General features: G+C 56.7%; 1 protein-coding gene across 2 annotated transcripts in view; it reads right to left on the bottom strand.

The window, feature by feature from the left end:
• The window catches only part of Rnf144a (ring finger protein 144A), a 105,939-nt gene extending 93,796 nt beyond the window's left edge, over window positions 1-12,143 (bottom strand). Inside the window, exon 1 of one of the 2 annotated variants that reach the window (XM_046441192.2) lies at window positions 12,002-12,143. The gene's annotated coding sequence lies outside the window, so the exon portion shown is untranslated. The remainder of the gene's footprint in view (window positions 1-12,001) is intronic. The other variant, XM_046441196.2, reaches the window with a different exon arrangement.

Genomic DNA, 12,143 nt, shown 5'->3' with positions numbered 1-12,143 from the left:
ACAGAGGTCCAGAAAGGAGGCCATCAGCGAGGCCGAGGTCACAGAGAACAGTGGGGCTGGCAAGAGGGTGGCGGCTGGGCAAGAGGGCGGTGGCTGGGCGAGAGGGCGGCGGCGGCTGGCAGGCAGGACCATTTATTATCCAGGATGCTGGGAGTGGACAGGGGTTTAGAGGGAACACCCAGGTGTGGAGGGATCCTCTCCACCCGTCTACACGAGGCAAGGAGGATTTGAGGATTAGGCAGGGGCCACTCATCCTGCCAATGGAAGGCAGAGACCTCGCCCACAGCAAGCACTTGAGGCGAGGCCGTAACCTTTAGAGAAACACTCCCCAAGGCTCTCCGATCAGTGGCCATGGGTCCAAGGAAGCAATGGGAGCTGCGCATATAATTTGGAATTTTCTGGTAGTAGGAAAAAAGAGAGAAATGAAGCAATTTATTTCAATAATATTTTATTTAACCAAGCATAATCAAAATTTAATGGCTTAATATATGAACTGCATAAAATTGTTATGTATACCTTACATTCTGTTTTTTTGCATGAGATCTTTGACACCCCCTGACAGCACAGCTCAGCTGGCACCAGCAGTGGTCCAGGGTGCAGAGCCTTGTGGGCCAGCGGCTCCGTTTGGACAGCCAGCTCCTAGACAGGCTGTGTTTCCCCTCCACTTGTCTGCATCCAGAGTCTCCTGCTGCACAAGGAAGAAGTCCTGCCGTCTAGGAAAGCAGCTCTCACCTGCCAGGCCACAGATGAGGCCTCCAACAATGGCTGTGGCAGCTCCTGCTGGGGAAGCCAGACCCGCTGCACATGGCCAGGGACAGAGAGAAAACAAGGTCACTGTCAAGGAAGCAGAGCGAAAGGCCAAGGGGGAACAAGTCCCAGGAGTGATTAAGGTATTAGCAGATAAGAAACGCTCAGCCAGCAGCCAATCCACACACAGGAACACCAGGTCATCTCAGAGGAACTGAAGGTGAGTCCTTGTGCGCGTCACTCAGGCAGGACCCTCCACAGCACAGCGCCTGGCTGAGGCTGGGCTCAGTAAATCTCTACACGGCACAGGAGAAACGCTGCTCCTGCCACGTCACACAAAGAGATGGCCACAACACCAGAGGAGGGCTTCCGGTGCCTTCCCTCTGGTGGTTTTTCCTAGAGCAAAACTGGAATGTATAAAATGGCAACATTTCAAGAGCTGAGTCCTTGCACTGCCGACCACAGAACACCACGCCCTACCTTGTTCCAGAATGCTGCACCAACCAGCCCCACCCTCCCTCTAGTCCCCAGTCTGCCCTTGAATCTCCAGTACCAAGTAGATCTTGCCAAACAAATAAAAGTAAATCAAATAATGACAATATAACTGAATAATACATGAACATTATAACAGATGGAAGTGTTCCTGGTGCATTTCAGCCCCTTCGAAGGGAAACGCCCTGGACTGGTCAACAGCTCCTCATGGAGCACCTGTTGTGCACAGCCTCGCAGGTGCTGGAGGCACAGAGGTGCAGGGTGCTGCCCTCCTGCTCTCTGCGCCCACAGACGACAGGCACAGTGGCCCCACCACACCAGGGCTACATGCCCATCGGCACAGACCTCATTCCAGGTGGACTCCTGCTTTTCCAGGAAGAGCAGGTGAGGGGAAAGAAGCCTGGCAAAGCCTCGCGGGGGACAGCACTCCTGGGCAATCTTTACATGCTTCTCCCTCGGTGCTCAGAGGGAGGCTCCCCCTCCCTCCCACTGGCTTTGGTAAAGATTTTTCTCTCCCTGAAGCGCGGTGGCAGATGTCATGGCCACCAACTGCCCCACCTCTCCGAAACCAGACACACAGATGTAAGTTCGCATCTGAGGCAAGCTATGTTGACCACGGGTGACCCGCATGAAGGCAAAGGATGCAAAGTCCAGGGAGGCAGAAAGAAGAGAGCCTGGGTTCTCAGTGGGACCACAGAGCAGCTGCACCAGCCAGCAGACATCTCCCTTTAACACCTTGTCACTGAGGAGACAGACATCTGGTGGTTCAAGTCCTCGTTAACAGGGAGTGTGCTGCCAGCCAAGCATACTAACACATACTCGTGAACATACAACTGACATGTGGGTGTGCACATGCACACTTATACGGTCACTGGATCGTGTCTCCCAGAAGACATGCTCAACTCCTGAGCCCGCACGGGTGTCTGTGAGCTCATAGGGTCTTGTGGATGCAGTCACATTAAGATGACCACAGTGGGGTGAGCAGTACTCCATACGACTGGTGTACAGAGGCGGGGAAAGAGAAGCAGCTTGGGGCCTAGGTGACACATCTGCCTGGGGTCTGGACCTTGAACCCTTTCACCTGTGGCTTGCTCACATCACAGTGCAACTTTCCTGCCTGTGTTTGTCCTAGGATGAAAAGGAGATCTCATGCTCACATCTGGCCACTTCTGCCCTGCGTGTGACAGCAGAGGAACGTAAGGAAGGGATCCAAGAGCAGCATCAGTGGACGAGAGACACACATGGAGGCAGGCAGTTCGCAGGAGCCCACAGATTGATGAGATTAAAAAATTCAGTTTCCTACCACCCTGCTGGCCTCCTGTGACCAGACTGGCTCAGAGCTGAGGGCCGTGGCAAGTGCTCCCGAGAGACAAGAAGAAGGAACTGTGATCTAAGGGCACAGAGAGCCAGCTCTTCCCATCTGTCCCCAGGGACTGGGAGCGTCCAACCCTCGCAAGTGATAAAGAAGAAATAGACACTGCGCAGCCAACAAGTGTCCCATCCTGGACACCAACACTGGCACCTTCTGAAGCTCTATCCATCCCATTGCCCTACACTCCCGTGCAGCAGTGCTCACAGTACCAAGAGGCACCTTGTGACACTCATAACACAAGGAAAAAATAACCAATGCGACCAGTTGGCTCCTTTGGGCTCTCCATCACATGAGAGTGGGTCCCACGGGCCTCCGCAAGCTTGCACTCCTGCCGATGCAGAGGTTCCCTGGGGCACACCCTGTCACATGCTGTGAAGGCACAGTGCCTCCACCACCACAGGAGAACACAGCAGCTCAGAACGCAAGCTCCTGGGACAGAGACCACTCTGAGTACCAGAATCTCTGCACACACACTGCACTATGTGGCCACTAGCAGCCCTTCCACTCCTCAAGAGGAGGCCTAGGAACCTCCTGCCCTCCTGTCATACCTGGCAAACACTCCTGCAAGAAACTGCCACCATGTACTAGTGACAGCATCCCAGGCTTTCTTTAGAAAGAAAAATGACAGTGACGATCCCACCTTCCTGGGATGCTGGGGTTCACACAGCAGACCCTGCTTCTCGGCATCCTTGAGAGCATCCCTTCATCTGCACCACCACAGCTGCCCAAGCACCCACTTCTCCACCTCTCACCTCTTCGGAGCCCACCCCTCCCTCACAGGGCCCCCAACCCTTCAGAGCCTGGCTTCCTCTCCCACGAGAGAGGATGAGCACAGGCCGGCACCCAGTCCTGGCCTAACTCAGTCACCCATGACATCACTCCCTCTGCAAGACCACAACATCCCAAGGCCAGCACCACATCTCCTGCTGCAAGTGCATCACAGGAGACCACAGGCTGCAGGCGCCCAGCAGCAAGTCCATCAAAGGCTCACCTGGGTCACACGAGCACTGAACTGGCCTGCTGTCTACAGGCCATGCTACCAGCCACAGGACCCCAGGGCCTAGCCTCCACTCTCTGGGCCTCCAAGGATGCCTTCAACCATGCTCACTCTAAACCAAGCCAGCGTCCACACCTGCCTTCCCACAGTCCTGCAGGGCACTGCTCTGTGACCTGACCTTCCGTAGAGAGGATGTGTATTATCAGTGAACTCTGCTCGTGCTAGAGACCAGAATTTCAACTCTCCGTCCATTTCCTCATGACAGTCAACCCTAGGTGTCCCTCTGGAACCAGGCCACTCCTTCATGTAGTCAACCACTTAACAAAACTTCATTCAGAAAGAGCAGGATAGGCGCCAAGGGAAAGCCAAAATGAATAAGTTCCTACCTTTGTAGAGCTCATAACTCACTAGAGGAACTAAGTTACATAAATCACTAAAATTAGATTATGTAAAGCAATTATAGGTTCTGAAAAATGTTGCTATGGGAGCACCTGGGGGAGAAAAGCCTTCTGCTTGAGGAGAAGAAGCACATGAGCCCAGAGCAGAGGGAGAGCTTGAGCCCCCTCTGAGCTGTCCTCCTCCTTCCGTGTGTGCCTCCAGTTCTCATCTGTAAAAGGCCAGTACACAGGAGTGGGTCCCCACAGCTCTCCACCTCAGTGAATCTCAGAGTCGCCCACCCGGTGGTCCTCAGGAGTGGGCCTGCACAGTCAGCCCACCCAGTGGTCCTCAGGAGTGGACCTGCACAGTCAGCCACCTGGTGGTCCTCAGGAGTGGACCTGCACAATCGCCCACCCGGTGGTCCTCAGGAGTGGACCTGCACAGTCAGCCACCTGGTGGTCCTCAGGAGTGGACCTGCACAATCGCCCACCCGGTGGTCCTCAGGAGTGGACCTGCACAGTCAGCCACCTGGTGGTCCTCAGGAGTGGACCTGCACAATCGCCCACCCGGTGGTCCTCAGGAGTGGACCTGCACAGTCAGCCACCTGGTGGTCCTCAGGAGTGAACCTGCACAACCGCCCACCCGATGGTCCTCAGGAGTGGACCTGCACAGTCAGCCATCTGGTGGTCCTCAGGAGTGGACCTGCACAGTCAGCCACCTGGTGGTCCTCAGGAGTGAACCTGCACAACCGCCCACCTGGTGGTCCTCAGGAGTGGACCTGCACAGTCAGCCATCTGGTGGTCCTCAGGAGTGAACCTGCATAACCGCCCACCCGGTGGTCCTCAGGAGTGGACCTGCACAGTCAGCCACCTGGTGGTCCTCAGGAGTGAACCTGCACAACCGCCCACCCGATGGTCCTCAGGAGTGGACCTGCACAGTCAGCCACCTGGTGGTCCTCAGGAGTGAACCTGCACAACCGCCCACCCGATGGTCCTCAGGAGTGGACCTGCACAGTCAGCCATCTGGTGGTCCTCAGGAGTGGACCTGCACAGTCAGCCACCTGGTGGTCCTCAGGAGTGAACCTGCACAACCGCCCACCCGATGGTCCTCAGGAGTGGACCTGCACAGTCAGCCACCTGGTGGTCCTCAGGAGTGGACCTGAACAATCGCCCACCCGGTGGTCCTCAGGAGTGGACCTGCACAGTCAGCCACCTGGTGGTCCTCAGGAGTGAACCTGCACAACCGCCCACCCGATGGTCCTCAGGAGTGGACCTGCACAGTCAGCCACCTGGTGGTCCTCAGGAGTGGACCTGCACAACCGCCCACCTGGTGGTCCTCAGGAGTGGACCTGCACAGTCAGCCACCTGGTGGTCCTCAGGAGTGAACCTGCACAACCGCCCACCCGATGGTCCTCAGGAGTGGACCTGCACAGTCAGCCATCTGGTGGTCCTGAGGAGTGGACCTGCACAGTCAGCCATCTGGTGGTCCTCAGGAGTGGACCTGCACAATCGCCCACCCGGTGGTCCTCAGGAGTGGACCTGCACAGTCAGCCACCTGGTGGTCCTCAGGAGTGAACCTGCACAATCGCCCACCCGATGGTCCTCAGGAGTGGACCTGCACAGTCAGCCACCTGGTGGTCCTCAGGAGTGGACCTGAACAATCGCCCACCCGGTGGTCCTCAGGAGTGGACCTGCACAGTCAGCCATCTGGTGGTCCTCAGGAGTGAACCTGCACAACCGCCCACCTGGTGGTCCTCAGGAGTGGACCTGCACAGTCAGCCACCTGGTGGTCCTCAGGAGTGAACCTGCATAACCGCCCACCCGGTGGTCCTCAGGAGTGGACCTGCACAGTCAGCCACCTGGTGGTCCTCAGGAGTGAACCTGCACAACCGCCCACCCGATGGTCCTCAGGAGTGGACCTGCACAGTCAGCCATCTGGTGGTCCTGAGGAGTGGACCTGCACAGTCAGCCATCTGGTGGTCCTGAGGAGTGGACCTGCACAATCGCCCACCTGGTGGTCCTCAGGAGTGGACCTGCACAGTCAGCCACCTGGTGGTCCTCAGGAGTGAACCTGCACAACCGCCCACCCGATGGTCCTCAGGAGTGGACCTGCACAGTCAGCCATCTGGTGGTCCTGAGGAGTGGACCTGCACAGTCAGCCATCTGGTGGTCCTCAGGAGTGGACCTGCACAATCGCCCACCCGGTGGTCCTCAGGAGTGGACCTGCACAGTCAGCCACCTGGTGGTCCTCAGGAGTGGACCTGAACAATCGCCCACCCGGTGGTCCTCAGGAGTGGACCTGCACAGTCAGCCACCTGGTGGTCCTCAGGAGTGAACCTGCACAACCGCCCACCTGGTGGTCCTCAGGAGTGGACCTGCACAGTCAGCCACCTGGTGGTCCTCAGGAGTGAACCTGCATAACCGCCCACCCGGTGGTCCTCAGGAGTGGACCTGCACAGTCAGCCACCTGGTGGTCCTCAGGAGTGAACCTGCACAACCGCCCACCCGATGGTCCTCAGGAGTGGACCTGCACAGTCAGCCACCTGGTGGTCCTCAGGAGTGAACCTGCACAACCGCCCACCCGATGGTCCTCAGGAGTGGACCTGCACAGTCAGCCATCTGGTGGTCCTCAGGAGTGGACCTGCACAGTCAGCCACCTGGTGGTCCTCAGGAGTGAACCTGCACAACCGCCCACCCGATGGTCCTCAGGAGTGGACCTGCACAGTCAGCCACCTGGTGGTCCTCAGGAGTGGACCTGAACAATCGCCCACCCGGTGGTCCTCAGGAGTGGACCTGCACAGTCAGCCACCTGGTGATTCCCATAGTGGACCTGCACAGTCAGCCACCTGGTGGTCCTCAGGAGTGGACCTGCACAGTCACCCACCCGGTGGTCCTCAGGAGTGGACCTGCACTGTCTCCTACCCGGTGGTCCTCAGGAGTGGACCTGCACTGTCTCCCATCCGGTGGTCCTCAGGAGTGGACCTGCACAGTCAGCCACCTGGTGATTCCCATAGTGGACCTGCACAGTCAGCCACCAGGTGGTCCTCAGGAGTGGACCTGCACTGTCTCCCACCCGGTGGTCCTCAGGAGTGGACCTGCTTAGTCGCCCACCTGGTGGACTTCAGGAGTGGACCTGCTTAGTCACCCACCTGGTGATTCTCAGGGGACTGGATCTCCACAGTGGCCCACATGGGTAAATCCATGCCTGTAAAGAACACGGTGACATTTGTGTGGGGCCTTCAAGGATTGCTAAGAGTCTGGCACCCGGACAAGACAAAGGATGGTCCAGTTGGTGGCTGTTGATAACACTTGCATGGATTCTGGCTTCAGCACACACCTGTGTGAGAGAAAGTCTAAACTTGAGGAAAGAGAGGCAGCTGGTTGCTGAACTTGTATATTTTTAAAGGGGGTGTCTCCCACCACTGTGGCTGAGTGGGGACACAGGAAGACTGCACCCTCTGAGAGCAGGCTCTTCTCCTTCAGGAGATGTGGGCAGATCTCCCAGGGGTAGGTGGTGGGGCTAGCTCGTGGTACCGGAATCTGAGGTGCCACTCTAGAACATGTGCACAGCAGACCAGTCAAGGCAGAGGCTGAGGGTCAGGAGAGGAGGCTTATGAGCCATGTTACCCCAGAGATATCCAGACTCTGAGGTGCACTGAGAGGCGGGGTTCCTGGCTGTCTGCACAGTTCACAGGGGTCAAAGTACATCTGAAAAACATTCTAGTTTGATGTTTCTGAGGTTCCCTCCTCCCAGGAAACCCTACCAACCATCTATCTAGCATCTAGCAGGCCCTGCTCCACAGGACTGCTGAAACCCAGCTCTTTGGAAGCCTAAAATATTCTCCCAACAGCTGTTGAGGGAGACATGTATGTTCCTAGGTCAGACACAAACCCTGCTCAGTCCATGACCTAGCTGTGCCAATGGTCACCAGGTACTTTCAGAACCTGAATGCTCCCCCTTTGCTCCACAGGTAGCTATCTGCAGGGCTGTGCTGGCTCAAAGCCTGCATCTGGGCTAGCTCCCGGCTCCATGGTTCCCAAACATGGCCTGAGGCCTGGAGAGGTCCCCCTGTCCTCATGAGCCACTCTTAGTAGGAGAGCCTGCCCCTGAACTCTAAGGGCAAAGGCACTTCAGGTGACAGCCCACCATCCTCCCCTGAGCCCTCCTCCACAAAGCCAAACTGGAGGGACAGGAAGAAAATGCAGGCAACACTTCTAGGGGCCTCCAAAACACTGCTATGAAAAGGAAGACATGGATGGAATTTTTTGGGAGACGCCAGCAATGAAGATATTGGGGCTAGAGGGGATCAGCCTGAGCAGGTCTCAGAGGCAAGGGGCCACCTGGAACTTGCCATCATCCAACCAACAGATAAGCTCCGCCCCTCTGTGCCATTCCTATGTTCTCTATCCACTCCAGGCTGTTTCTTGCCATTTTCAGGCCTCGAATTTGACTTTGACCCTCCAATTTATCTGGCTAACTCCAATTCATCCTACAAAGCCCAGCAAGCAGGGCCCCTCTGCACTCTGTGCCCCTCCATGCTGCCCTGACTTCACGGCTCAAGCAACCTGTGAATGAATGCTTCTGCTTCCCCTCCCCCGACAGCATGTCCTCCGGGTCATGGCATCTATCTATCCACAGGCCATTGAGCTCAAACTCAGACTTCAGCACTTAGCACGAGTGAGACCTGGAACACCTCGGCTCCAGGCTCCACTGAGGAGGAGGAACAGGCAAGTAAGTGTACACTGGGCTGGGTGAGAGCTGCTCCAGAATCCAAGCCAATCACCGATGCTGGGGCCTGGCGCACAGCCAACGCTTAATGAATATTAAGTCTGTCTCCTCCATATCCAGGGTCAAACACAGAGGAGACGATAAAACGCTGGTTGCCAAGCTTCCTCGGGCCCTCAAGGAACTGAGTGTTCCCGCTACCACTGCATCCAGCTCAGAACTGGCTCCCTAGAGAAAGCCCTTCTCCCAATCCCGCAGAACAGCCAGGAGGAACATTCCGATTCAGACTGCAGATTCACAGAAGGAAAGAATCTGCCTTAAAGCCCTGTTTCTCATCAAATACCATTGGAGAAAGGCCATCCTTATGAAAGTTAAAATATATATATTTTTTTCCTTAAAAGAGTCCTTACAAATGCTTGCACATGGTGAGCTGCTCTGCAATATTGGTTCTCCCCGAAAATACCACTGAACCAGCACAATTTTATTTCTGACTCTAGAAAAACATTTAGGCTAACATGTCAATGTTACCCTGAAGGAACTCGGGTCCTCGCAGGAAGGGGAAGACACTTACCCAAGGTCAGACAGCTGGGTCAGAGAGTCATGCAGCACCAGTGCACTCAGGTGTGTTAATAGTTGCTTCAATTTAATTTCTCCAACTAATTAAGAAAAGGTACTCCTGTGGACCAGCAAGGCCAGGTCAGTGAAGGAGCCTGGCTCTGAAAGCACCTCAAATGACATAGTTCTTGGATCTCGAAGGTAGAAAGGGACCCAGAGGAAACAGGGATAGTCTGAAAAGATTCTACTCTCTCACAGTCTCTAGGCAGATTCTGAGATCCCACTCTCCAGGAAATCAGGGGGGTCTGATGGCCTGGCAAGTTCTGAGGTGCAATATCCCCAAGAGGTTTCAGATATTCAGGTTCCCCAAGGAGCAAACACTCCCAGCCTGCTGCAAGAGCAGAGGGAGAGAAAGGACCTGAGTCCTGGTGCCAGACTAGACCTACTGCAGCACCACACCACTTGACCAGCACTACCTGCCCACTCTCCAGCCCTACTTCCTCCTGACCATCCTGAGGGCTGTCTGCAAGGTCCCACCTACTTCTGTGACTCCCAGTGGTAGAGAGAGGCATCCTCCCAGCAGGGAGGAGAAAGTTGAACAAAAGAAGGCAGCTAAGCCAAATAGGAACCACAGTGGGAAAAACAGCTTCTCTGGGCGGCCTGGCTCACAGCTTCTGGCCTTGATCTGCCAGGCTGGCTGGACACCGACTGCAAAACTCCACAGCTTCCAGTTAAGAGTGTGTGAAGGCCTTTCAAAGCCCCAAGCTACACTAAGTCCCCAAGAGAAGTTCTGTGGTCTAGGAACAGTCTGAAAACAGGGATTAGAAGCTAGCAAACCAAGGGTACCAGAATATGCTTATAAAATACATTTGTCAGGACTCTTGGGTTTCCAAAACCCCCATGCATTGCAGCATTCATCTGAGCGTACCCTTAGGTAGTTCCCCCCCCAGGGAGGGGTACCAACACCAGAACTAGGGCATCTTTAAGAGCACATACTGCAGAAACTCAAATTGTGCTGATTCTGGAAATTTTCCATTCCATTCAAACTGGACTCTGTATACCCAGTTTCTCAAGTGGTCCCCACTCCACGTGGACTCTGGCAAGTACTGTAGGTAGAAGGTCACACCCTTGGAGAGTCTGTCTCTCAGGTCCACAATGGTCACCGTACGCCAGGTCAGCCTGAGCCCCCACCCCACTGCAGTAACCACTCTGCAGAAGGGCTCAGACTGCCCACTTTCCTCCAAAACCATCAATGGCTCCCAACACCACGGAGTGAAGCCCAAAGCCCTGGAATTCAAAAACTTCAGGATTTGTCCCCAGTTGACCTCTCCAGCCATATTTCTTTTACACTATTTAAAGACTAATAATAAAAATAAAGCCGCTGAAGGCACTAGAAAAGTGCCCAGACCTGGTCCCAAATCACACACTGGAGAAGAGGACACAATAAGCAAGTCTCTGGTCTCCCCTTTGGAGTCACTGGGAAAGGTCAGGCGCACACATTCATTTGTAAGGCATTTCCCTCCCAAGGGGCCCTTCCTACCATCTTCACCTTGCCCACCTCGAACCCAAGGGCCCTCCCTCACATGGCCCTGACCCAGTTCTCCTTTGCTCTCCCTCCTGAAGACTCCCACAGCCCCCAGGGTGTCCAGACCCCCTGCCCTTTGCCTGGCAAGTTACTAACACACTTCATCTGCTGACTACTCTCACCCTGTCCCATTCCCTGGGACCAGTGCTCATTCCATCTCCCAGGCTACACTCCAGGAAAAAAACTGTCCAATGAAAGATGTCAGGTCTCCTTCCAGTGTGGGGTCCAGTCCGGCTCCCCACCACAGGGGCAGGAGGGATTCCTCCTTGATGCTTCCTTGGGGTCTTATCTAACTCTCCGTTGACCCTGCACAACGCAGGCTGGGAACAGCATTTCAAGGAGCACCACCCCCAATCTGGAATAAAACGGAGAGAACAAACTTTTGGAGATGACATCCTAAGACACGCCTGTGAAGACCACTGGAGCAAAATAAGTCATTCTTCCTCTAGGAGCAAGAAGCCTCCAGCTTGCACAAGCCCTCAAATCGGATGGTGTGGGTGGCCAGGGAGTGACTGTGGAGGGCAGAGTGGGACAGACCTGCAGGGAACTACTCCGGCGAGCGGGTAGTCCCTGCCACCAGGGAAGGCGGTATGGGGGCGGGCAGGGAGGGCTGGTGGCAGTGGCACCGGGAAAGGCAGGTAGGGGTAGGCAGGGGTGCGGAGAGTCGCGACACCGACCCTGGTGTGCACCTCGGGGGACGCCCTGGGCCGGACCTGCCCTTCGGCGCCATGGGCCCCTCCGGGAGCTCTCGCCCTGTCCAGGACGCGGTGGCGGGAGGAGCCAGCCCCGAGCCCGCGGGACCTGGCCCGGAGCGCAGGGACCCAGCTGCGCTGCAGACCCCCACCCCGCCGAGCCGGGGACGGGGCCCGGGGCGCGAGGTTTCGAAAGTGGCAACCGCGCCGGGGTCGCAGGCGCCATCCCGATCGGGCCACAGAGGGCAGGGCGGGTGTCCTGGGCCCGAAACCGGCCGGTCCCCACCCCAGGCGGCCGCTGCTCTCCCCTGCCCCGCCGGGACCCGAGCGCCCAGCAGGATCCGCTGGGCAGTCGCGGCCGCGACCCTGAGGCTGGCTGCGCAGCGCCGCGTCCCGCCTTCCCCGCGCCGCCGCCGGCTCCAGTGATGCCGACACAAAGGGACGCGCGCGTCACCCACCTGGTCCCGCGCGGCCCGGGCTCCCGCTCCACTGTGGCGTGCGGCTCCGACCGAAACCGGCTGCGGGGTGCCGATGCCCACGGTCCGCGCCTCCGCACCGCGCCGCCCGCCGGCCCGCTCGGCAGCCGCCCTTTATTCCCTC

This window comes from Marmota monax, unplaced genomic scaffold, assembly GCF_021218885.2.
Source record: "Marmota monax isolate L192 unplaced genomic scaffold, Marmota_monax_Labrador192_F-V1.1 WCK01_AAM20220418_F8-fsc00010, whole genome shotgun sequence".
NCBI lineage: Eukaryota > Metazoa > Chordata > Mammalia > Rodentia > Sciuridae > Marmota > Marmota monax.
The sequence above is the reverse complement of the archived record's forward strand: the minus strand, read 5'-3'. Positions and strand labels throughout refer to the sequence as shown.